General features: G+C 42.2%; 1 long non-coding RNA gene across 1 annotated transcript; it reads right to left on the bottom strand.

Moving 5' to 3' along the window:
* Positions 1-835: 835 nt before the first annotated feature.
* LOC141278061 (uncharacterized) lies at positions 836-20018 on the bottom strand. Its single transcript, XR_012330275.1, has 4 exons — positions 19441-20018; positions 18560-18858; positions 9960-10101; positions 836-9203 (listed from the first exon to the last, which is right to left on the bottom strand). It is a non-coding gene; the product is annotated as an uncharacterized lncRNA (long non-coding RNA).
* Positions 20019-23757: the final 3739 nt, after the last annotated feature.

Below are 23757 nucleotides of genomic sequence, written 5' to 3' on the forward strand. Positions count from 1 at the left end.
CGTTGTAAAGCAGTTATACTCCAATAAAGATATTAACCAAAAAAAAGAAAAAAGAAGTGAGCCAAGTTCTCCCAGCTAGTGGAAGGGGACTTTTCTGCACAATTCCTCAATGAAAGGAAATCCTCAGATGCGCTGGAATGCACTTAAACTAGATGGTGGGAAATCGGAAAATTTTATTAAACTAGAGAATAAAGATTGAGACGCTGGTAACAGTGGCCTGTATCTAGATCGCAGGGCACCAACTGAGATCACCGGTTGCTAATCGCTAGCTTGAGGCCAGAAATCTGGGAAGGCAGCCCAGTAAAATCTGAAGGGCGTGCCTTGTCATCAGGGGAGAGGGAACAGTGTGCTGTATTTCTTGTGGCTTCCGTAATGTTTCCCTTGATAAGAGGAAGGAGAAAGAGAAAGAAGGAGGAGCAAAGGAGGAAAAGAAAAGGAAAAAAACAAAAGGTGAAGAAATTCTCATATCACAGAGAATAAGCAAGAATGAAAGGACTAAGAGGAAGAGGCAGGAGCTAACATTTAGAGCTGTCATCTCGGGGGAGGGATAAATTAGGAGTTTGGGATTAACACATATATGTTACCGAGTCTAAGCTTGTACTGCTCTCCGCAGGACAGGCCAAAAATCGAGAGATGAGTTGTTGAGGCAAGGAATAGTGACTTTATTTGGAAAGCCAGCAAACCGAAGATGGTGGGCTCGTGCACTCAAAGAACCACCTTGCCTGAGTTAGAGTTCAGGCTCCTTTTATACTAAAAGGGGAGGGAGGAAAGTCAAACACTTCCTGGTTCCCATCTGCCTCCAGAGGGGATGTTCTAATTTCTTCTTCCCTGCAGCCCTTCACAGGTGGGCCTGGTCAGGATGTTTCCTGTGAGCTAAACAAAGGTATTTTAGCTTAATGTTCATTACCTGGGAGGCAGGGTTCCCAGAAATGGACCATTATGTACAAATTAAGCTTATAGGCAACATACCTTTAGCGATTAACTTGTAATAGAGTACAAAAGATTCTTCCCTATTACATACACGCTACTATATACAAAATAGATAAACAGCAAGGACCTACTGTGTAGCACAGGGAACTATACTCAATATTTTGTAATAACCTATAAGGGAAAGAATCTAAAAAAGAATATATGTATATATATATATATATGTATATGTATATATATATATATATATATATGAATCACTTTGCCGTACGCTAGAAACTAAGACGACATTGTAAATCTACTATACTTCAATTAAATATATATGTAAATATCATCTCATTTTTTTCCTCTCTACAATTCCAAAGCAGTATTAATTTATCCCCACTTTATAACGATGGAGGCACAAGGCCGTGCAGCTATGAAGGGGTAGAGCTGGACTAGAACCTGACTACAATAATCCCCCTCTTTCCTGCTGCATGTGGAAACGTTCAACAGTCAGCAAAGAGGACATCTGTTAGCTTTGGTTTGGTCAATCAGTGTCAATGTGTAAAGGGAAATCAGCATGTGGGACATAACTTGCGGAAATGTTGCTGTAACGTTAGTTAAATTTCACCTTTGAGAAAGAAGTAATGAAGGGCATGGAAAAGATTTTACTCCTTTATATCAATCCTGAACACATAGAAATGGAAATTACAACCAGTTACAATGACACACTAAAAGACTTGGCCTTTAAAAACAAAAAAAGTATTAGTTTGTCCTGGAAATTAAAAGCTGGAAAGAGATGTAGTGTTCCATGATACAAAAATTAGACTGTAGAGACTAGATGATATTTTAAATCATCACCCCCCTCTCCCCGAAAAGGAGGAATGGTAACACACTGTGTTTACAACTACAGAAGTGAATTGAAAACACTTAACTTGGAATTTTCTGCTCTGACTCTCTCCAAACATCACATATCCCTTAAAATTGATGAATTGGCTTACTGTGGTCTTGTCTAAAAGCAGAGGTCTATGAGTTGAGCTCTTTCTTTGTTGGTGCCGATGCTGCATGGGAGCTAGAAGGAGCCAAGACAGGCTCCAAGGCCCCTCTTTTTGCAGAGGACAGTACTGTGGTCCTAAACCCTCCCAGGAACCTCCTGTCATTCTAAATCTCTTCTCTCCTAACACTCCTCAATTAGGCATCATTCACTAAGTCCTGAAAACTACCGGGTCCCCACTCCAGGGAAGGACACTCAGGGAAACAGTTGCAGTCACCTTTGGACCACAGTTGCGTCTAAGAGCCCTAACTTCCGGGTTTAAGTCCTGTACCTCGTCCTTGTCTCGGCCTCTTTCCTCGCTCCTGTCCCTGTATCTTACTAAAAGTGAAAAATATAATGTCCTCTTAACTGGCTAAGGTAGAAATGAGACAAAACCACCACCATAACGCAAATGAACTGATTATTATTTATTCTTTTTAATTGTGGTAAAGTACACATAACATAAAATTTACCATCTTAACCATCTTAAAATGTACAGTTCAGTGCAACCATCACCACCATCCGTCTCCAGAACTTTTTCATCATCCTGAAATGAAACTCTATACCTATTAAACAATAACTCCCCTTTCCCTCCAGCCCCTGGCAACCACCATCTTACTTTCTGACTTTATGAATTTGACTACTCCAGATGCCTCATATAAGTGGGATTATACAGTATTTGTCCTTTTGTGACTGTTTCACTTAACGTAAGGTCCTCAAGGTCCACCTATGTTGTAGCATGTGTCAAACTATCCTTCCTTTTTAAGGTTGAATAATATTTCGTTGTATGAATAGACTACATTATCCATTCAGCCACTGATAGGTGATTCGGATGCTTCCATTTTTTGGCTGTTGAACTGATTTTTTAAGTCCTGCATTTCAATAAAAATTGTAAAGAAACTTTCAAAGTACTTTTCCATAGATGATCTTCTTTATTCTATGTATCTTTAGTACAGTTAGGGATAAATGCATAGGGTTATTATTTTACGAGTTTTGAAAGGGAAGTCAATCACAAAAAGTGGAAAAACAACTACGCAAAGCATCCCCCTGCCACCAGTCCATGGAGGGTCCTTACCAAAGTCACACAGGGTGAAGAGGCTCTCGGCTCTGCTCTCTGGGGCTGTCCTGGGTTTTGGGTTGCCCTTGGCATACTGGAGAAGTCCAATGCCAGGTTGGAGCAGGCAGGAGAAGGAAGGGCTTGCCCTAGACCCTGGCATTTGTAATCTGCTGCCCTATCATTTGATAACAGGCAAAAAATATAATAGGTTTGATGTTGCTGTTATATCAGTGAGGTCAGAACACAAAGAAGATCAACTCCCTTGTAATTTATTTGTTAAACCTGACATTTGTATAGTGCGGGATTAGGGAGATTTTTCGTCATGGTTATCCCCATAACCATAACTCCATAGAGTTAATGATTGGAGAAAGCCCCTGAAGAATATGACAAGTATTTGATGAGCTCACCAACATTCATTCAGTCATTCAACAAACATGTTAAAGGATGTGGTAGTTTTCGCACTTTCACATGGGTTGTCTCACTTTGACTTTGCAAGAACCCTCTGTGGCAGGCCTGTTTAGTCACGTGTTATAAGGTCTGTACCAGGCAGGGTGCTGAAGGCAGCACAGCATGGGGGCTCTGCAGGCAGGGGGGCCTGGACTGGCTCCACCATTACCAGCTGGGCCACCTGAAGAAGTGACTTCACCAATCTGAGTTTCAGTTTCCACATTTCTAAAATGAGGCCAATAATAAAGTCCACCTCCTAGGGCTCATATAAGGATGGGATGAGATGAAGTGTGTAAGCCATTTCTCCCAATGCCTGGCAGACATCTGGCATGCAACACATTAACCATTATTACATATATGCATTCATCTGTTTACCTACCCAACATACACACACACACACACACACACACGAGGTATATATTCTTTTTTTCCCCCCTTCTTATTTATTTATTTATTTTTGGCTGCATTGGGTCTTCATTGCTGCACGCAGGCTTTCTCTAGTTGTGGCGAGCGGGGGCTACTCTTTGTTGCAGTGCGAGGGCTTCTCATTGCGGTGGCTTCTCTTATTGCGGAGCGCAGGCTCTAGGCACGTGGGCTTCAGTAGTTGTGGTTCGCGGGCTCTAAAGCGCAGGCTCAGTAGTTGTGGCGCACAGGCTTAGTTGCTCCGTGGCATGTGGGATCTTCCTGGACCAGGGCTTGAACCCGTGTCCCCTGCATTGGCAGGCAGATTCTTAACCACTGTGCCGCCAGGGAAGTCCTGTATATATTCTTGATATGCCCATTTTATGGATTAGAATATAGCCGCTCAGAGAGGTTAAGTAACTGTACAAGGTCTTGTGTGTCAGGAGTAGATAACACGGATGGGGTTCAAATCCCAGATCTCTTCCATTTGATCTCTTCCATTTGACCGCTGTCTGAGCTCCATGGCCAGGACTCCATGCGGAGTGCTGGGGCAGCTGCCTGTGGCTGTCCTGACCGTGGCAGGGGGAGGTCAACAGGTACGCTCAGTGTTGGGAGCTGCTCTGGGCCTCAGCATTACCCTCACCGCATAGCAGCTGCTGCCTGGGTATAAGACCTCTACACCCCAGCTCTTGACCTCATCCACACTCATTTGCAAACCCCAAGACACCCTGTGTCTTCACGCCCTCCCTCTGCGGCCCCTTCTCATCTCTCACCCTCTCTTTGCCTTCCCTGGCCACATTCTCCCTCTCCATTCTCCTCTAACCTTCTTTCACTCTTTCCTCCCTACTAGCCTAATTTGGAATGGAACTAAATTATTCTGTGTTCACTAAACAAGGTGTTACGTTTCCAGTTCTGAAGTTTTAAAAGCAAATGAGTTGAATATTTAAGCCAGGTTTTTAAAAAGGTTCAGACATCAGTGGCTTGGAGAGATTGAAGGATGTATCATAAGGAAAGAAAATCCAGCAAAATGTTCGTTGCAGAATCTAAGCGGTAGCTAGACGGGTGTTCACTGCCTAATTCTTTCAATGCCTCTTTTTGTTTGGAATAAACACGATAAAATGTTGGTGGGGGAAATCAATGGCTTTATGTTTGTCACTTTTAACTAATTTTTGTTGTTAACAGTGGACACCTTATTAAGAAGGTTTCTCCTCTGTCCTGGCTGAATGTATTTTGGGGTTGCAGTGGGGCTGTGGTTTCTCAGTGTTGGTGTCTCCCTTTGGGAGGAAAATCATGGAGGGGCTCACCCAGGGCTGGCAGTCAGTCGAGTGAGGCATCTTCAGACAAAGCTGGGCAGAAGCAGACATTCAGCTGTCAGCTTTTCTAGGAGGAACCACTAGCCTTACCAAAAGCTCTGATTTCAGCAAAGAGAATAGGGGAACTGAGTTGAATCAGGATGCCCTGGTCTTTTCACAGGAGGAACTGCCGCGGGTAGGTAACCTTCAAAGAACCCCATCCTATTCGTTCCCTATCTCTTGCTCCCTGGATTATAAGCAGTGCCTCCAGCTGCACAAGTCACAGAATCAGCCCAGTCCCTGGGACTGAAGGTCCTGCTGGAAAAGATGGCAGTGGCATGCTGGCCAGACATATTTGGGAAAAGTTGTGGTGTGTTTTCATTACCGCTGCTGCTGTTGCTGCCAGATATCAGTGATCAGTTGAGCTGCCGTCTGGATGCTTTTTCTGAGCTGTACCCCGCTGTAGCTGTATGAATTCTCTTCTGACTACAGCCCCAAGGAGGAAACTCCAGCAGTGATGTATGCCTTGCTGGCTGGGAGAGGGCTTGCCATCAACTCCCCTCCTGCCCTCCCTCCCCCTACAGGTGACATTAAAGATCTCAGAGGGGCCTACCTGGCATTGCAACAAAAAAACAAGCAGATTCACGGTGCTGGCTTGTCGGAGCTTCCGATTCGAAGCAACCTAAACGCTCTCACAGGGGACTGGTTAGATAAATTATGACTCAGCCCTACAATAGGAATCTACGCAGCTCCTTTAAAAAAGCAAGAGAGTGCTTTAGGTATTGACAAGGAATAATTTCCAAGCTATACTGAGCATTAGAAATGAAAATAAAAAGGAAGACACAGAATAGTGTATGGTATGTGCGGTTAAAAATATATACCTCTATGGTTATACATGCCAGAGTATCTTTGGCTGGAAGGACAAGAAAGGTTGGCTTAAGGTTTGGGGATAGGGGCAGGGTTAAAATGAAGAATCATATTCACTAGATATAATATGCTTTTTGTGTTGGGTTTTTATCATGTGTATATTTGCTATTAAAAAAAAATTACTTACCTAGAAAAAGTAGAAACAAAGCCAGACTTTCAAGGCAGCAGAACTATAGTATTCAGGCTGCTCAAGCTCCCTTTTCTCCTGTGAGTCCCAGGAAATGAATTCAACATTGGGTCTGGAGGGTGGGAGACCAGGTCACATCACAGTGAGGACCTGCTGGGGAGACCCCAAGAGCCTGCAGCAGTGTTTGTTCTGCGAGGCCCCCCGCCCCACCCGTGCCCCAGGGCAGGTTCCCTTGGGCATTTGCAGATCTAATTTCTAATTTCCAGGCAACTGTTTTGGTAAGAGGGGAGGAAGAGAAAGAAGGGCAAACCAGCCAGGATGGAGTTTGGAGTGGAAGGTGTGGCCATGTCAGGTCACTGTAGGTGTTTCCATGTGGGCCCTTGGCAAGATTCCCAGGGGTGAGCAGAGCTGTGGTCTCTCGCACGCTCTAGCGCTCTGACTCCTGGGGACACTTCACCCCAGACTTTGATGACAAGCTGCCTGGGCTTCCCATTCTGGCTCTGCCACTGACTGGCTGTGAGACTTGGGACATGATTAATTTTTTTAAATATAAATTTATTAATTTATTTATTTTGGCTGCGTTGGGTCTTCGTTGCTGCGCGCAGGCTTTCTCTAGTTGTGGCGAGCAGGGGCTACTCTTCATTGCTATGTGTGGGTTTCTCATTGCAGTGACTTCTCTTGTTGTGGAGCACGGGCTCTAGGCGCATGGGCTTCAGTAGTTGTGGCTCGCAGGCTGTAGAGTGCAGGCTCAGTAGTTGCGGTGCACGGGCTTAGTTGCATGTGGCATGTGGGATCTTCCCGGACCAGGGCTCGAACCCGTGTCCCCTGAACTGGCAGGCAGATTCTTAATCACTGTGCCACCAGGGAAGTTCCAAGGGACATAAATTTTTAAAGCCTCAGTGTTTTCATTCAAAGAGTAGGAGGGAGGGTGAGGATGGGGAGAGAAAAATGCTGCTAATGATATCATAAAGTTGTTGTTAAAATTAAGCTTTCCTTAAAAAATAAAATAAAAATAAAATAAAATTAAGCTTTCCATAAATGTTGCCTAGCTGAGTAAGATCATGTCCTCTGGAGCCAGACAGCCTGGGTTGAAATCATAGCTATACCGGCAAACAAACAAATGAATAAACAACTTGGGACTTCTCTGGTGGTCCAGTGGTTAAGACCCGGAGCTTCCACTGCAGGGGGCGTGGTTTCAATCCCTGGTCAGGGAACTAAGATCCCACATGCCACACGGTAGAGCCAAAATAAATAAATAAATAAATAAACCATAGCTATACCATTTTCTAGTTTTGTGACTTTGGGAAAGTTATTTAATCTCTGTACCTCAGTTTACTCATCTGTAAAATGGGCAAAACAACAGTACTTATATCATAGGGCTTTTCGGAGATATAAATAAGTTAACACTTGTAAAATGCTTAGAATAGTGCCTCGTATATAGCGAGTTTTGAGCTGGAAAATTTATTAACCCAACCTTTTATTTTTAATAATGAGAAAGTGTGGTCCACAGAGGGACTGGCCCAAGAGGGGACCATTGATTAGTGACAGAGCCAGGAGTAAGACCTAATCTCCCAACTCCCAGTCTAGAATATTTTACACTGTTAACTTTAGGCCAACATATCTTCTTACATTCTGGTATAAAATTAGAAAGAAGTGAGGAGAAATCTGTTTTAGATCAAGTAAAAGGATATTGGGTTCAAATTCAGCGTGTGGTCATAGCCAACTTTCTTGGGTTCTCTGAACCTCCTCTTCCTTAGGAATAGGCTGAGGATAATAACATGGACCTCATAGTGGTGTTGTGGTAAGTGAACTTCTACATGTAAAATGCCTGGCACATAGCATTTCTCAAAAAAAATTAATACCAATTAACAACAGATGATGGTGTTGTTAGGCCCAGGAGTCCCACATCTGTGGCTAGACGGCTTTTATTCCTCACTCTTCCAGGGGCTTGCAAACTAACTTGACAAATGCCGATGTGGATAATTCTTAACTATACAGATTCATTGTAGTAGCAATCATTGTTAAAACAAATTGGAAATGTCAGCACAAGCTCTCTGATATCAGGGGCAAGGGTGAGTTGGTTTTATGACATGTGACTATGAAATATCACGGTAAATAAGGTTGGTTTCTAAGTTGGGTAATAATATTTCTGATCAAAAGTAGGTGTGGCAAATCAGTAAAATGCAAATTAACACCACAATGAGAAACAACCCCACACCCACGAGAAAGACTTCAATGATAGATATCAAGTGTTAATAAAGATGGAACAGGGCTTCCCTGGTGGTGCAGTGGTTAAGAGTCCGCCTGCCAATGCAGGGGACATGAGATTGAGCCCTGGTCTGGGAAGATCCCACATGCTGTGGAGCAACTAAGCCCATGCACCACAACTACTGAGCCCGTGTGCTACAACAACTGAAGCCTGTGAGCCTAGAGCCTGTGCTCCGCAAGAAGAGAAGGCATCGCCATGAGAAGCCCACACACCACAACGAAGAGTAGCCCCCGCTCGCCGCAACTAGAGAACGCTCACATGCAGCAACGAAGACCCAATGCAGCCAAAAATATATAAATAAAATATTTATTTTAAAAAATAATAATAAAGATGGAACCCTCATATACTGCTGGTAGGATTGCAGAATGCTAAAATGACTTTGGAAAGCAGTTTGGTAGTTTTTTACAAAGTTAACCATAATCTTATATGTTAGTTACCTATTACTGTGTAACAAATTACCCCGAAATTTAGTAGCTTAAGATAGCATTAACTTCTAAAAAAATCTCTCACTGTTTCTGTGGGTCAGAGATTGAGACAGGGTGCAGCTGGCTCCATCATGTCTGGGCACAGGTGGGAGACTGAAGGCTGGGACGGGAGCCCCAGAGGGCTGGTTTACTCTCACATCTGGTAGATGATGTTGGTGTTGGCTGGGGGCTATTGTCTAGAATACACATGCATGGCTTCTTCATGTGGCCTGGGCTTCTGCACAACACTGTGCCTGGGTTTCCAGGGCAAGCCTCCTGAGAGAGGAGAGGGAGGAAGGCAGAGAGAGAGAGAGAGGGAGATTCCTGAAAACAGAGATCCTATCTTACCCATTTTTTATACCCTTATAACAGCTTCAACCTGATAAGCAACTTTGTAATTTAACAAGTGAATTTTTCAAAATGAGTGTGTTAGCCTATGAAATGGTTAATATCATGTGTCAACTTGGCTGGGCCACGGTGCCTGGCATGTGGTCAGACATTATTCTGGATGGTTCTGTGAAGATATTTTTGGATGAGATTAACATTTAAATCAGTGAACTTTGAGTAAAGCAGATTGCCCTCCATAATGTGGGTGGGCCTCATCCAGTCAGTTGAAGGACTGAATAGAACAAAGGCTGACCTGCTCTAAACAAGAGGGAATTCTGCCAGCTGCCTGCCTTTGTACTTGAATTGCAACACTGGCTCTTTCTGGGTCTCCAGCCTGTCAGTTTACCCTCCAGATTTTGGACTTGACCTCCATAATCACATGAGCTAATTCCTTAAAATCAATCAGTCAATCAATCAAGCAATCTCTCTCTCAGCACACACACAGACACACACACACCCTATTGGTTCTATTTTCTAGAGAATCCTGACTAATACAGCCTGGCTTTCTACTATCACCAAAACCATGAGCTTCTTGACCAGAAGTTTTTGCCCTTGGTTTGTAACTGCAAATGGGATTTTCATGTAAAATATTTCCTGTGCTACTTCTTAATAGTAGGCAGTGTGCCCTTGATATACAATACTTACATAGTGGCTGCAAAACCTCGTAGCAGGGTGGCAGTTCTCAGTGGTCTTCCAAGGAGGACATGAGCAGGAGCCATTACATGGCTCATCAGTGATCTGTTGCAAAGAAGCTGTGCTCATCAGCGCAGAAGTAAATCTTTCATTACTGGAAAGTGTGAATCAACTCAAGTGAAACAGGGTTCTGTCAGCTTATAAAACTTAATTATGTTTTTAACTCCATAAATTTGTCCCAGTAAAGACATTTGAAAATACCTAATTTCCAGTTTGAACCAAAAGAAAATTAATTGCAAGAAGGTAAACACATATAATGTGTTCGGAAATTATCTGCATTTTAATTAATCTCTTAACTGCGTCTTCCAACAAGGGTGTCTGCTTGAAATTTTTGTGTCAACGCTGCATCAGAGTTGCTCAGTTTCCTTGTAGACAACAAACCCCAGATAATTCTAAACTTTCAGAATAAGAACATCCCCCAAAGAAGAGAAAATAGAGTGGGTGGCTTGAGTTTTCCACCCTTGGGGAGTTAAGAAAAACACTTCAGCATGAGGACAAAAGCTCCCTTGTTCAAGTGCTTCCCCAGCTGCACTTCAACTAAATATATCCTGGGCAGAGTGTTTTCACTTCTCCACCCCTCTCCTGGAGCCAATCACATGGTGACAAATAGCTCAGAGGCCCCCTGGGACTGACACTGCAGAGGTAGTGCCTTGGTTACTGGCTGGGCCTTGCTGCCCAGCACAGGGCCCCTCTGTGGCCGCCCTGCTTCCCCGGAGGCTGTGGGAAGCCCAGGGCCAAGAGGAGGCCTGCAGGGGTTAACTCAGCGGCCTGTCTGGAATTCATGCACCACCTGGGCTGACAGCATGAATGACTCATTGTTTCCCCTCTGAACAGTCTTAGGAGTGCTTCTCGGTGTCAATAACTGAGGCAAAGTGAAATCGTCTTTTTCCCTTTCACCATAACCAGTTTTCTAAACCTGAATATAGAACTGGAAATCTGCAGCAGTAGTAGCCAAGGTTACTGCTTTGACTTGGTGTTCTGGGGACAAAGGATTTAAATGTACTGTCCCCAAACAGAAAGAGGCCTAAAGCCAGGGGTCCTTTGATTTACAGCTTGTGTGACGGTCCTATAGAAAGAAGCAAACTTAGTTTAAACCTCTAGTCTGCCTAAGCCTGTGGCCTGGCTGGCTACAGTACTAGATTTTACGTTACCGGTGATTTCTATAAACGGAAATTTTGACCAATCACTTCCTGTGGCTAAACTTAAGACTTGTACTCATCCACTCCTGGTTCTAAAGCAGGAATTAATCATCACGCCCCACCTCACATTTTCGTGTATGGAGCCCTTCCTTGGTGTCAGCGAGGTTTACTCTCCTTGGGAGACTGGATCAGTACATTTCCCTGGACTGCGGGATCTTTTGCCTTTCACGAGACATCTCAGTGCAAAAGCTTGAGAGACAGACCACACATTTGACTACCTTTCTGCAAGTGTGTCATAGATAACAGATTTTGAACTCTTGCTGCTTTGGCCTCTTTCTTCTACTTAACTACATTTTGGGGTGTTTAAAGGAAAATATTCAGAATAGGAAAACGTAGAAAAAAAGAAATAAATATAGAAAGGATAGGAGAAAATCCTGTGTAGATCCAGGACCTGGATTCTAACTTGAACCTGGGAGGTAAGCATGCAGCAGAGTGTTTTCCTCATCAAATAAAGTAACAGCCCTGAATAAATTTCAATAAGGTTAGGTATCAAAGTATTTGCAATACCCTTTTTGAAGTGAATGAAAATCTGCAAAGGTTAAGTATTACTTCATTTTTGTAGACGGGACACAATCATTGCAGCAGGCTTAGAGAAATGGCAATAATCAAGGCTTCAGTTTCTCACATCTAACCACAAGTAAATGTATAGTTCTCTGAATGAGCCTGTCTTATATCATATACAATTAATCTATTCACCAACGAGCTTCCTTAGCTACTAAAGGTTTTGTGGTCCTTGTACCAACACCATAAAAAAGCATAACTGTTGAACCATCTGGAGGATGATGACTTCAAACAAGTAGAACAAACACAACCCTACTATATGCTATGTGGTTTGGTTCTTCCAACAGAGACTGGAATTTAAATTTAGGGACTTCCCCTGTGGCACAGTAGTTAAGAATCCACCTGCCAAAGCAGGGGACACGGGTTCAAGCCCTGGTCGGGGAAGATCCCACATGCCACGGAGCAACTAAGCCCGTGCGCCAAAACTACTGAGCCTACACTCTAGAGCCTGCGAGCCACAACTACTGAAGCCTTCGTGCCACAACTACTGAAGCCCATGCGCCTAGAGCCCGTGCTCCGCAGCAAGAGAAGACACTGCAATGAGAAGCTCGCGCACTGCAACAAAGAGTAGCCCTGGATTGCTGCAACTAGAGAAAGCCCGCGTGCAGCAACGAAGACCCAAAGCAGCCAAAAATAAATAAATAAAATTGAATTAAAAAAATTAATTTAGGGGCAGCTTCTAAGCTCTGAGGAGACTTATTTCCATTTTCTCATTGGTACAGCCACCTTCTCATCCCTACTTAGTCTTTTCATGAAAACACGGGTCTTAGGACTCTAACTTCGCTTTAGGTCCTTGCTAGTGGGTGGTGGGTTCATTCTGTTTTTCTCAAGTCCAAAGTAAAAGCATTTTGCAGAGCTGATTGTTTTTTCTCCTTCTCCATAGAATTCTTTAGTAATGAGTTTAATAGATGTAAAATTATCTGATGCACCCTTTCCCTTGAGAACCCCGTTGTATACCCTTGACTTGTTTGTAAGTGAGCCTAAAAGGAAAACTGGGGGTTCTTAAGGGCAGGGTTTGTCAGAATTAACTGTGAAGCCTTCCTAACTGATCCAAGCCCCAACGACGGCCCTAATAATTCTGCACATTTGGAAAGGACTAATAAGGCCAGGCAAAACAATAATTTAATGACTTTAAAATCCCGGGCAAGGAGAAGGGGAAAGATGACTTGAGTTATATATTATTATGTCACAGCAGGTGTGGAGCAGAAAGGAACACTTTGCCTTGACCCCACATCATCATTCCACACTCAATAATATTACAGGACAGCAAACATTCCAGGTGTTCAGAAAGATTTTCTACTCCACTAAACCAGATAGGATTGTTGTTCAAACAAGGTAACTCTAAGCTATGAGAATTTAGAAGGAAATAATGATTTTAAATCTTTCCTTGAAAACAAAAGCACTGTTAAATCTCTGGAATTAAAAACAACATTTATAACTTCTTAAATATGGATTTGCTGTCTTGGTATGTTTTATGCGAGACAGAATAATAATATCCTTCTACTCTGTACGTGCATCAGTACTTCTCATCTCACTAGTGTTTAGAGAGAAAAGATAGTATATTTTTTTAATTTACAAAATTATATGTTTCAGGTGTACATAGTGATTCACAATTTTTAAAGGTTATACTCCATTTATAGTTACTATAAAATATTGGCTATATTCCCTGCGCTGAACAATATATCCTTGTAGTTTATTTATTTTATACATAATAATAATATGTATTATTATTAATAATGTTTAATAATATACATAATAGTTTGCACTTCTTAATCCCCTACCCCTATCTTGCCCTTCCCCTCTCCCCTCTCCTCACTGGTAACCACTAGTTTGTTTTCCGTATCTGTTTCTTGTTATATTGGGTTGGCAAAAATGTTCGTTCAGTTTTTCCATAAGATGGCTCTAGTAGCACGTAGCTGTCTTTAACTTCATTCGAAACAATTTTGTTAGATTGTATGTGACAGCTATCATATCAGTGTGCATTTAAAAAAAGACATTAAAATTGGTGAATTTTTGTGTAGCCATTTTAATATTGAAGATGGAAGAAAAAAAGCAACATTTTCGGCATATCATGCTTTATTATTTCAGGAAAGGTAAAAACGCAACCGAAATGCAACAAAAAAAAGATTTGTGCAGTGTATGGAGAAGATGCTGTGACTGATCGAACATGTCAAAAGCGGTTTACGAAGTTTTGTGCTGGAGATTTCTCGCTGGACGATGCTCCACAGTCGGGTAGACCAGTTGAAGTTGATAGCGATCAAATTGAGACATTAATTGAGAACAATCAACATTATACCACACGGGAGATAGCCAACATACTCGAAATATCCAAATCAAGCGTTGAAAATCATTTGCACCAGCCTGGTTATGTTAATCGCTTTGATGTTTGGGTTCCATGTAAGTTAAGCGGAAAAAACCTTCTTGACCGTATTTCCACAATGCGATTCTCTACTTAAACGTATTGAGAACGTTCCGTTTTTAAAACAAATTGCGACGGGCAATGAAAAGTGGGTACTGTACAATAATGTGGAATGGAAGAGATGGTGGGGCAGGCGAAATGAACCACCACCAACTACACCAAAGGCCAGTTTTCATCCAAAGATGGTGATGTTGTGTGTATGGTGGCATTGGAAGATAGTTCTCTATTATGAGCTCCTTCCGGAAAACCGAACGATTAATTCCAACAAGTATTGCTCCCAATTAGACCAACTGAAAGCAGCACTTGACGAAAAGTGTCCAGAATTAGAACAGAAAACACATAATCTTCCATCAGGATAACGCAAGACCGCATGTTTCTTTGATGACCAGGCAAAAACTGTTACAGCTTGGCTGGGAAGTTCTGATTCATCCGCCGTATTGACCAGACATTGCACCTTCAGATTTCCATTTATTTAGGTCTTTACAAAATTCTCTTAATGGAAAAAATTTCAATTCCCTGGAAGACTGTAAAAGGCACCTGGAACAGTTCTTTGCTCAAAAAGATAAAAAGTTTTGTGGAACTATGAAGTTGCCTGAAAAATGGCAGAAGGTAGTGGAACAAAAGGGTGAATACGTTGTTCAATAAAGTTCTTGGTGAAAATGAAAAATGTGTCTTATTTTTACTTAAAGACTGAATGCACTTTTTGGCCAACCCAATATTCACTAGCTTTACTTTTTAGATTCCACATATAAGTGATATCACACAGTATTGTCTTTCTCTGTCTGACTTACTTCACCTAGCATAATGCCTTCCAAGTCTGTCCACGTTCTCGCAAAAGGCAAAAATTCACTCTTTTTTATAGCCGAGTAATGTTACACTGTATAAATATACCACATCTTCTTTATCCATTCATCTGTTGAGGGACCCTTATGTTGCTTCCATGTCCTGGCTATCATAAATAGTGCTGCTATGAACATTGCAGTGCATGTATCTTTACAAAGACAATATATATTTAGATGCTCATTTTGATGGGTAAGCATTGATAATAACAGGACTAACCATTTCCTCCTCTTTCTAAGTTTTACAAAATAGTTCTCAGTTCTACCCATCAAACATTGTCTGTCATATATAAGGTGCTGTGGATAATGCTCTGGAAAATTAATTACCTGCATAAATGAGCCTTTTTTCGTTGTGTGCCTGACTCTATGCCTGTTGAGTCATTAAGGGCAGAGGGCATATATATGAACTTATCTCACTGGTTTTTGATAAGGTAGTTGCTATAGGGATCTGAGTATCATGTGCACACCCAACCAAAATGCAACAAATATTTTAAAAAGATGTTCAGGGTGAAATTGAAGGATTGGCTAAAGGTGGTAGTTTGGGAAGTCTAAGTAGCTTGTTTTTCTTTCCTTCCTTCTTTCCTCAAACAGCTTTTGAGTATCTATCCTAAGAGTCAAAAACTCAAATACCTATAGGGGCCAAGAAGATAATGTAACTAAGCAAAGCAGGTGGATTTAAGAAAAATGGAGATAGACACTTTTTATGTGCCTAATAAACACAGAGGCAACTCTTCATTCCCACCAAGAAATGAGCTCTCTCCCATAATTCCTGAAAGAGATGCTTTAGTCTTGTTCTCTCTTTGGTACTGAGAGATAGTTCACTCCAAGAAAAATATCAGTGCACACTCAATATAAATGACACCTCACACTGGGCCTCAGTGAGGACGCAACAGGGAGTGGCAAAGACTGAAATAAAGTGAAGAGCTCGTGTCTCAGCCAGAGGGGACCATCTCTGCACCAGGCGCCAGCTACCATGTGGAAACAGGCCCAGAGGGGCCATATCTTATTCTTCAAGAGAAGTCAAAGACACTGATTTGTATGCAAATCCAGATTTTGAAATGTGACCTGAAATTTTTAAAAATAAATTTGAGAAAAAGCCAAACAAAAACGTAACCAGTTTGAGATCTCAGACCTACTCATCTAGGTATTCTGCTGTGAGATGCTGGGAATACAACGATTAAAAAAAAAAACAAAAGATCTTTGCTCTCACAAAGTTTGTGGACTATCATACTTGAGTACACGCACATATCGATGTATGTGCTGTAACAGGGGAAATTACCAAGTGGTCTGGGAGCCCGGGGAAACCAAATCAGAGGAAGGTGAGTGGGTAGGGAAGAGGTTCAGGGAAGAATTCCAGAAGGATGGTCTAGCTGAGCTATCTTGCTAGTTGAGCCAAGCAAGCAGAAACGGTGGAGAAAGGTGGTGGTCCAGGCTGAGGTATCAGCACACGTTCAGGTGTGGGAGCCACAAGCAGCCAGTGCCTTTTGTTAAAGAAGCTAAGATACAAGTGTGAGACTCAGGAGGGCAGTGGAGGCAAGAGGTCCTCCCTGTCAGGCATCTGCAGGAGGACTAAAGACTGAAGACTGAACTCAAAAAACATCAAAGCCAAGTTGTCTGTTTGGCAGTTCTTGGACACTTTCTCCTGGCTGGTGCAGCACGCATATTCACTCAGCATCTGCTAGGAATTAGCTGTCGTTTCAAAGAAACCAGGAAGTAAGAATTTGAATCAGAATAGAAAACTCAACCCTCAACCTTTGGTAATACACTTCTCCTGGCTTCCTATAATTGGCTGACTATTATGTCTGTGAAAATGATGGGCCAGTGAGGTGAAAATTTGAATGCAAGCTGACTCTTTGATTGGAAGAACTAGCCTGAATTGTTTCTGTATCCTGTGTCAGGGTAAATACAAATCTAAATAACCAAATTAAGGGAAAGGGAAAGAGACTCTCCCTCCCCCAACCCTGTTTCTTTCACCATTTACATTAGAAACATTGTGATTGTAAATTCTTTCTCTGTCCCTTTGAGAATTACGCAAACCTTTTTAAAAGCTAAATAAGCCTCTTGCCAGCTTTACAACACAGGAACGTCTCTCTCAATGACCTGGGAGCCATCTCTTTCAAATGGAGTCATCAAGGAAGATAACATCCCTATTTCCTCTCTGTGGAAAGATTACTCTCCCTGGGAGAGTAGGAGTCTAACCTCAGTAGGTCCCTGTTTCCAAGTTGCAAACCTACCTCCTGTTGTAAAAATGTAAGAAGTTAATCTTTCCTTTGGATAAACTAGTTGACACAGATAGCGGCTGCCAATTACCGAGGTGAACTTACGATGAACTATGTGATAAACGGTGCTGTCAAGTCCTCCTACTAGTTATTGTTTATCTTGAGAACAGGTAGTAATAGCATCTATCTGCTTAGCTATGTACAAGTGAAACTCCTTTCTGTCTTTGCAATCTCTAACTGTGCCTGTGATGCACATAGTATTTTGGTTTAATGCTTATTCAATAGTAAAACGGTTTTCTTTCTCTTCTGCTTCTGTGGAGAGGTTTTTGGGGTTGGCAGGAGATTTTGTTTTTAATTATACTTCCTCAACACCTGCCACCAAGGTTGGCTGGGTTTGGGTCTTTCAGCTCAGGGTACGGTAAGCATCTAAATGCCCTGACTGATATAAATGTGAGAAGTCTATTCATGACAAAGCAGAACATATTTCAGAGAAAGAGACTTTCACACTCCTCTCTGAAGTGCTGCAATTAGAAGATATAATGTACTCTCTGCAGTATTTACAGACAGCAGTATAGCACAATGGCAGGCAAGCACAGGCTCTCAGACTGTCCAGGTTTGACCCTCCGTTCCATCCTTTACTAGCTGTGATGCTTCAGGTACTTAACCTGCTGGTGTCTTTGTTTCTCTATCTGTAAACGGGAGACAAAATGAGGGTACCTACTTCATAGCACAGTGCTTTGCAGAGTATAAAGCCTCAGTAGTTAATTAGAATTTTTTAACAACATTATTTGAAGGTTTGTTATAGGCAGAAACACTTCTGGGATACAAAGATGGAGAAAACATAGTTACTTATCCCCAGAGGAATTTACAATCTTATAATAATTATAATGGTACCATTAATTTGGGCATAAACTGACTTCTCAAGAAAAAGAAAAATAGAAAAATCAACAGGTATTTTTAAAGGGGCGGGGACAGAGTCAGGGGCTATTACCCTAATTGAGCTCCATGCAATTATACGGTCTCCGTGGTTAAACGTCATAGTCTAATTTAAATCTAAAAAGACTTCTTCCTGAGCTAGTTTAGCAGGAAAAACCAGATCTTATCAAAATAAACAAATGTATGACCAACTTTGAAGCCAAAAGCCCTACCACGGAAAGGCTAAGAGATCATGGTTTATACACCCTGAGGCACTCCCTGATTTTTTTTCCCACCCAGACAACATAACTAAAAGGATTTTTGTAACTTTATAGAAGTAAATAAATATTGACACAGAACACCCTTAAAGCTAGCCATACGGGTCTTGCTTTCTGCTAACCTCAAGAGTGTTTAACTGGCCTTGTACCTAGCGCATTACGACACGACTCAGAGGCCATCTTGGAAACAAAAGAGCTTCGGGCTCCGGGGGTGGAAGAGGTGGTTTCCAGGCAACGGGAGGCGCGCGCCGCGCAGCCGCACTCCGCGGCGCCCAGCCACCCACCGCGTGGGCAGGGCTGGCTGGGCGGTGGAAAATTACCGCGCTTCCTTTTAAAGGCGCCCGCACATATCCTGCCTGGAGCGTCGGCGCTAGTCTCCCTTGTAGACGAAATTGTGAAGCGGCGTGTCCGTTTTATCTTCCTATAGGAAATAAAATTTAGTTCGCAGTTTCCAGGGCAGCATTAGTCTATACTTAGGCAAGTAATGTCGGAATGGACAGGCTTTTTCTTAACCGAGTTGAGAAAAGAAAACTAAACATCTGAAATACCGACTCTTGGGGCAGAAAGCTACTGAACACACAAGAACGGGACGCAAGAAACAACTTCATGAATAATGTCACACTGACTATGCAACAGGTTTAAAAATGATTGGGTTCTGAAGCAAACTCATTTTTTGACAAACGGATTGACAAATTATACTAAAAACCAGAATAAACGTGTGTAAGAAGCAACAGGGTGGGTTTAGCATGCATCAGAAAATTTATCCTTTTGTAGATCGGTTTTTACAGTAGAAAAAATAATCTGTGGGATTTCTTTCCTGCTTCTTAGTCGTCAAAGAATTTTTCTCCATGTTGGAAGCTCTTCTGATTTACAAGTTAAGCGGTAGTTTAGTGCTGTCTTACTTTTCGGAACGAACAGATAGATAAATAGCATAATTCTCCTGGTTTTTGTAACGTAAACGTCTAATATATATTCTCCGTGGCTCTGAAATGAGTCCCCTTACCAAGCAATATTTACTAGAAGCCATCCTGGAAACAACTGGATGAAATGGAGATACTGGTCTTCCCTGAAGTAAAGCTCTTCACATTTTAAGTCTCTTCATTCCATTTGAAAGGATGAAAGACCGTCCTTCTCTCGGTTCCTCCTCGGATGGTTTGCTCGGTGGCAGTTGTCTTTTCGGTTGTGAACTGGCATCAGGCGTACGCATCTACTCTTCCTGTCCTCAGGCTCTGGCTGCAGACAGTAGTGGGGGAGTCAGAATGGATTCCTAAAACTGTGGAGGTGATGGTCCAGTCTTACCATGGCCCTGGCAAATTGATTTTCCACTCCCAACTGAGCCATTTTCCCCATGCTTCTCGGCCATGTTAAGCCACATTTTCACTCCAGTCCCCTTTTAACACGTCCCTTTTTATCCTTCACATTACAATCGCCACTTCTTAGTAATTTTTGATGAACCTTTCTTGTTTTTCAGAACGCAGAGCTGAGACATGGGAGTACTAAGCAACTGTTTTGCATGGATTTAGACACCTAGGACGTTGTTTAGCCTGTAATTTTTAAGTTTGGATGTTAAGAAAGGATACGCTTGTGACATTATCTTAGTTTCCAGAACCCCGGGGAAAACTAATTAATTACATGTAACCAGAAGTTGTGTCCTGTAGAGTCGTCATCCATGCTGAAGCTGCAGGGGAATGTGATTTGATGTAAAGGGAACTGTGCCTTTGAAACAAAAATAGGTGCAGCTGCATTTGGTGCGTGCATTTCTTTTTGCTTACAGGATCGTTTACCAATGCCAAGAAACTGAAATAGGAAAATGCCCCATTTCAGATAAGATGATGTTTCTAATTTTTAAAATAGTCTCGTCGTGGAAAACCTAGTCTGTAATAATACTTAGTGGCTGCAGGGCTGGCCAGTGCAGGTGACTGCGCTGGGTAGTGTGGCTACCACCTTTCCTCTGCAGGGAAGTGGCATTTTACAGCCCAAACAGCGCTGCGGGGTTTCTAATGGTCGAGAGTGGCCCTATCGCCCTACGGAGCCCAGAGATAATCTCCTGTCACTTAAAATTTACTGCAGAATAGAGATTTAATAAAAAAAAAAAAAAGAGAGAGACTTCAGATGTAGAGAGTCATCTGGATTTTCCCTCTCAGATACAATTCTACTGTTAAGTGCTAAGAGGCTAAATTCAAATAAATTAGAATATAAATCTGATGGTTAAAATATAATAAAAGAGTTTTGGAAGAAGGCAAAGTGTTTAAATATGCAGAAAATTTTAGTAAGCAGAGTTGGTAGATTTTGGTTGCTTATATTTAATAAAGATGATAAAATTGCATAGTTCATAACATTTTTTAAGAAGAATTACTGGGTCTGAATGCAGGAAGACAGGGTTTGGGAATTCGGTCTTTGAGGTAGGGCTGCCAGACAAAATACAGGAGGGCATTCAGTCAAATTTGAATTTCTGATAAACAATGAATACTTTTATAAGTATAAGTGGGATTTGGGACATGATCACATTAAAATCTTTGTTGTTTATCGGAATTCAAATTTAATTGGGCAACTTGTATTTTTCTTTGTTAAATCTAACAATCCTCCTTTAAGGGGCTTAAAAAGGGTACATGCAGTTAGATTTCTCCACCTGCATGAGAGTGGTGAACACCACCAAAAGCTTCTGGTTCAAGGTGCCAGGCTGAGACGTGAATGTAACACACACAGCATACAAGTATATTGCCCCAAATAAGTTGTAGATGGCCACCACGTGCAGCCCTTCGAAATATCGTGAAGGGCTGATATTTAGAAAAATTTACTATTGCCTTGTTCATTCATCCAACTAATAATACTGATTGAGTGCCTGCCTTATGGCAGGCATAAATTCTGGGAAGAGTAAGATAAACAAGGTAAAAATCCCTGTCTTTGAAAAATCCTTATTTTTGTCACGTGGACTAACAGGTTAAATAACTGCAATAACTACCAGTGATGACGAGTTTGATCAGAGACTCATGGGAACGTTAAGTTTATCTGACTAAGGCAGGAGAAAAACAGGAAGGCTTCAAAGAGGAAGTGATTTTAAATGAAGGAGACTAAGAAGTAGGAAAGGACATTAGTGGAGGGAATTACATGTGCAAAGGCAAGGAGTGTGAAGACACTGTCCACTGTAAAAAAATTAACCAGAACAAGACAAACCAACAACTACAAAAACAGTGAAAAGTTAGGTGTAGCACGAGCTACAAGAGGGTTTGCTGGGAATGTCGGATAATAAAAGCTGGGCCAGATTATAAAGGTGATGCTAGACAGAGCTCAGATTCTCCTGTGGACAACCAGAATAGGATCAGGGCAGTGGTGGGAGAGACAGTGTTAGGAGACCTTTTCAATTCATTCTTTCCAAAAAAAAAAAAAACCCAGTGTGTGTGTGTGTGTGTGTGTGTGTGTGTGTGTGTGTGTGTGTATCATCTTGTGCTGGATTCTTTTTTTTTTTTTGTGGTATGCGGGCCTCTCACTGTTGTGGCCTCTCCCGTTGCGGAGCACAGGCTCCGGACGCGCAGGCTCAGCAGCCATGGCTCACGGGCCCAGCCACTCCACGGCATGTGGGATCTTCCAGGACCGGGGCACGAACCTGTGTCCCCTGCATCGGCAGGCGGACTCTCAACCACTGCGCCCCCAAGGGAAGCCCTGTGATGGATTCTTACAACATAAAAATGAATACAGTATCAATCCTAACTTCTAGGACTGCCCTGGTGGTACAGTGGTTAAGAATCTGCCTGCCAATGTGGGGACACGGGTTTGAGCCTTGGTCTAGGAAGATCCCACAAGCCGCGGAGCAACTAAGCCCGTGCACCACAACTACTGAGCCCACGAGCCACAACTACTGAGCCCACGTGCCACAACTACTGAAGCCTGCATGCCTAGAGCCCATGCTCCGCAACAAGAGAAGCCAATGCAATGAGAAGCCCGCACACCACAAGGAAGAGTAGCCCCCGCTCGCCGCAACTAGAGAAAGCCCACGTGCAGCAACGAACACCCAACACAGCCAAAAATAAATAAATAAATAAGTTTATTTAAAAAAACCCCAAAACCTACCTGCTAGATGCTCTGGCTTTTGCAGGGAAACCAGTCATGTGGACAGTTACATCCAATAAAATAGGATATAAGTTACATTCAAAACACAGGGAGTAAGAAGGAGGTAGAAACTCCCTGGGAAGGGAGGGAGACGGCCAGCCAAGCCTTCCCAAAATGAAGAGATGCTGGAATTAAGGTATTTTTTTTTAATTTAAAGAAATTTATGCAAATAGTTAGACATTTTCCCAACAGAGCAAAAAAGTATACAGTGAAATGGAAATCTTTCCTCACCTAGACCCTTGACTGCTCATCAGGTCACCACCACCATTCCATTAATATAAACATAATATAAATGCATCATCCTCCCTCTTCTTTTCAGCCAAATGGAGGCATCTTCTACTCAGCTCTTTATACCTTGATTTTTTTCATTTAGCAATATATTTTTGAAATCAGTACATATAGAACTGCTCACTCCTTCTTAATAACCCTATAATATTTCATTGTAGGGATAAATAAAAAATTTCATACTAGTGTTCCATTGGACATGTAGAATTTTACAGTCTTCTGCTATCTTTGTACACATTCCCTTTTTGCCCATGTGTGAGGTTATCCATAGGATACATTCCTAGAAGTAGAATTCCTGGATCATAGGTTGGTGCATTTAAATTCTGATAGTTTTTGTAAAAATTCCCCTTTGAAGAAGTTATATCAATTTATACTTTCATCATCAGGATAGTAAGGTTTGAGTTGAGTTTTGATGAATGAGGAGGCATTTACTAGGCAGATAAGAGAGCAAAGAGCATGTTTAAAGGGAAGATGGTACAAGGAACAGCAAGCAGCTCAGCGACCTAGGCTGGAGGGCTGGAGACCCATCAGGAGGCAACTGGCCAAAAGAGAACGAGGAATTGAGCACAGGTAGAAAGTGGATTAAGGAAGCGGAAGGGTTAACAACCCCTCCCATCAATTGAGAGCTTATTTGTGTCAGGCATTGTCCTAAGCACTACATACTGTCCATCATTTCATCCTCCCAACAAAGAAAGAAATATCCCAGATTTGGGGGAAGGATACTGAGGTATCCTGCACAGAGATGTTAACCTGCCCAAGGTAACACAGTTTGGAAATGACGGATCTAGAACCCAACTCTGACTTCCTCTGACTTTCAAGCCCCAGTTCATAATTGCTGCTTCAAGGGTCCTTGAAAGAATGAAGAGCAGGGCTTTAGGGGTATTTAATATGGGGAAGAGAGGGAGATTACGGAGACTAGAAGGTAGTG

This window comes from Tursiops truncatus, chromosome 2 (assembly GCF_011762595.2).
Source record: "Tursiops truncatus isolate mTurTru1 chromosome 2, mTurTru1.mat.Y, whole genome shotgun sequence".
Taxonomy (NCBI): Eukaryota; Metazoa; Chordata; class Mammalia; order Artiodactyla; family Delphinidae; genus Tursiops; species Tursiops truncatus.